The sequence below is a fragment of the Dromiciops gliroides genome, chromosome 4 (assembly GCF_019393635.1).
Source record: "Dromiciops gliroides isolate mDroGli1 chromosome 4, mDroGli1.pri, whole genome shotgun sequence".
Lineage (NCBI taxonomy): Eukaryota > Metazoa > Chordata > Mammalia > Microbiotheria > Microbiotheriidae > Dromiciops > Dromiciops gliroides.
Genome location: NC_057864.1, coordinates 98,551,334 through 98,555,099, shown reverse-complemented (window position 1 = coordinate 98,555,099; position 3,766 = coordinate 98,551,334). Strand labels below are relative to the sequence as shown.

At 43.9% G+C, this 3,766-nt stretch overlaps 1 pseudogene; it reads right to left on the bottom strand.

Moving 5' to 3' along the window:
• Nucleotides 1-2,291: 2,291 nt before the first annotated feature.
• LOC122754651 lies at nt 2,292-2,747 on the bottom strand (annotated as a pseudogene).
• Nucleotides 2,748-3,766: the final 1,019 nt, after the last annotated feature.

The following is a 3,766-nucleotide window of genomic DNA, read 5'->3' as shown; positions in this document are numbered from 1 at the left end:
CTGTACAAATGAAATTACAGGTCTGGACCCCTCCCCCCACCAAAAAAAAATGCTCACTAAATGCTAGGCTCAGTTTCTACCTGCTAAAGGAGAGATATTGTCTGAAGCCTAAATGTTGGCATCCTGAGAGAAATCTCCATTGGTCCCATCCTAGTTATAACTCTATAGTACTGAAGAGAACAGACCTCTCTGATGTGTCCAGGTTAATGTTTATTCCTATGTTCAGTTTCAAACTATCTCCTCCCACCATTGACAAGGCAAGAAAACCACAACCACTGTGTATTTATGAAGTCATGTAAAACATATTTCCACAACCAGGTTAACTTAAAAAAAAAAAACTATTCCCAAAGTTCTTATTTAAGGTATCATGCACAGTTTGTGAAACCCAACTAAAAAGCAAAAAATTTAAGGGACAAGTGATTTGCTTTGGGAAAGAGTTCACTTCAAGACTCCTTTATTTTTATTTTATTTTATTGGTGGGGCAATGAGGGTTAAGTGACTCGGCATGGGTCACATAGCTAGTATGTCTGAGGCCAGATTTGAACTCAGGTCTTCCTGAATCCAGGGTCGGTGTTTTATCCACTGTACCACCTGGCTGCCCCCCAAGACTCCTTTAAAAAGCCTACTACTTGCTCTCTGCCTCCAGCCCCACAGCTATTTAAAATACAATTAGATTGAGTAACATTCTTATTTGCTTTGCAGAAACTTTTCCATATCATGTCAATTCACAAAGTGAGGTGCCCCTGCATGCCTTATTATTTGAGTCCTTGGGACCCTTCCAACTGGATAACCAACACAAGTTTGTGGGGAAATAAATTTCGTTTCAAAACCTTGCCTTGAGATTGAGAAAAAGCAATTTCCCGTGGCCCTGCTGTCTTGAGGGTCAGGCCCCATTCACCTCCAAGTCATTCCACTTTGCAGGCCTTGATTCTTAATTCTTAGGCTGACCCTTTGGGGATATGATCCTTAAGTCACAAGATTCAGGGCAATTTCTGGGGAACTTTACCCAGGAAAAGGGGAAAACAGATGTCAGAGTCCAAGATATATGGAGAAGCGATATTGTTACATTGCTGATTTTCATCTAGAGGTGGGGAGGGCCAAGGGCATGGCATAAACATGACAAGGAGGCTTGTAACCCATCCCCCCCAAGACCCCTCGCATGCAAAAGCAGCTCATGCTCTCCACCCACACCCACCCCTGACAACTGGTAGCAGCTGATGAGGGAGCCTGGGCACAGGATAGAGCTGAGACTGGGGTGGGGGAGGGTGGCAGGGAGTAGGTGACAATCTCTTTGCCAAGCCAGAGATTAGAGAAGTTTTTTATCTTGCTTTTGAAGTTTATTTTCAAATCCAAGCAAATGACTACAGCTGTATGCCATGGCCCAAGGCCAGGTTAACCAGCAGCTGGGCTCAGAGGAGGGTAGGGAGACTAAGGGATAGACAGACCAGATAATGAGGGCAAGAGAGGGATGGGAGTGGGGAGAGAAAAGGGGAGAAGGAAAGGGAGAGAGAGGAGAGCTGACAAAAGACCATTTAGTTAAAGATAGGCTCCAGAGCGTGGGAGCTGATAAAAATGGAGAGCCCTGCTCAGCTGTGGAAAAACATAGGTCAAATTCAGAGGGCATCTGGCTCAGAGAGAGTGTTGTTATTTGGGGTACAGTGATGGATCAACAACTCCCAGAGTACAATCTGTACAGTCCCATGGGGAAAGCCATGTAAGTGGCAAATACTAGGATCAGCTGTTAGCAACTAAGCAAGCCAACAGCACCAGCCTAGCTTCCCTGTTTGACTTTTCCATTAGATTCCTTTAGACATCCAGAGACAGGGAGGTGCCATGTTGTCTCTCACTGCTCAAAACAGAAATAAATACCAGCCCTCCATCATCCAAGTCAACCTGGCCCATGATATTGTCTCCCATGATAGAATGTAAACTTGAGAACAAGAAAAAAAATTTTTTTGGTCTTTGTATCCCTAGTGCCCAGTGCATTCAGGAGATAATCAATAAATGATTGTTGCTTGAGCGATTGATGGGAAATGACATTTTTTTTCCATTCCCTTTCAGATTTGTCCTAATTCTGTTCAATCCAAGATAATATTCAAGTGAATCTATTCCCTGGGCTTCAGTTTCTTTATCCATAAAATAAAAGGGTTGGAATAGGTGATTTCTTTCTTTCTTTCTTTCTTTCTTTCTTTCTTTCTTTCTTTCTTTCTTTCTTTCTTTCTTTCTTCCTTTCTTTCTTTTTTTTACCATTGTGACACTTTTATTAACAAAAATAATCCAATAAACAATATTCACCGACGGCAACCACAGCGACCACCCTTTCAGTGAGTGCTGCCAGATGGGATTGGAGTGACATCCTCAATCCGCCCGATCTTCATTCCAGAACGTTCCAGGGCTCTCAGGGCTGACTGTGTACCAGGGCCAGGTGTCTTAGTCCTATTTCCCTCTGTGGCCCAAAGTTTGATGGGAAGGGCAGTGATGCCTAGTTCTTTACATCCCTGGGCAACGTCCTGAGCGGCCAACATAGCAGCATAGGGAGAAGATTCGTTTCTGTCAGCCTTGACCTTCATCCCACCAGTGGCAAATGGTTTCTTTGCCAGAGAGATCAGTCACATGGACAAAGGTATCATTGAAGGAAGCAAAGATGTGGCAGACACCAAACACATTCTCACCCTCTGCAACCTGAGGTCCAAGGCTGATGACCTGCTCTTCCTTCTTTTCCTTCCCCTTGAGAGGTGCCATTTCTGCTCCTTTGCTTGGGCCACCAACACCGGAAAAAAAGGGAAATAGGTGATTTCTAAGGTCCCTTCCCACTCTGCCTCCTATGACTAAGGCAGCCTGGCATAGTGAATGGAGTCTGGGTTCAGAGTCATCGAGGAAGCCTTGGACTGGAATTTGAATCCTGACACTTATTAATTTACATTCTCTAATATCAACAAAGTCCTCACTACCTAACCAAAACCATCAAACCCAAAATTTTGCAGAAATTAAATAGCATGAACGTCATTGCAATCCTTTTATTCTTCCCTAATTGACTATCTACCATACTATTCAGAGAAGCTGTTCCAAACCTCCTATCCTTTTTTTAAATTTTTTACTTATTTTTATTTATTTATTCATTCACATCTCCATCCATCCATTTGTTTGTTTGTTTGTTTTTCAGGGCAATGAGGGGTAAGTTACTTTCCCAGAATCACACAGCTAGTAAGTGTCAAGTGTCTGAGGCTGGATTTGAACTCAGGTCTTCCTGAATCCAGGGCCAGTGCTTTATACACTGCGCCACCTAGCTGCCCCCCCCAAATCTACTATCTTCTTGAAACTCCTACACCAATCTTGCTCTCAGCAGAGGACCGCCCTTATTTTGCTGAGAAAGGAGAGGCTGGCCTGGACTTCTTCCTTTCCCCTACTTTGCACCTCAAAACCTTGTGACCTCACTCTCTCCTTAAATTTCTCTGCTCCGGCATCTGATAATGAGGTGGCCCTTTGCACTAAAGACAACCCCTAGACCTGATATCAACCATCTCTTCCGTCAGGTTGCCCCCCGTTGTGGACCAGGTCTAACACATTGACTCAGTGATGCAGATCTGAGGTGTGAATGAAATAATCCATTCACAGACATTTAACAAAAAAGTTCACTCCAGGATAGCGTAGAAAGGATAGTCAGTGAGGACTCAACATTGGTCTAGGCCAGCACTTCTTAGGCCCCCTTTCTCCAGAGTGACCCTGGGTAGACCGGTATATAAAATAGATCTGCATGGCCTTTTAC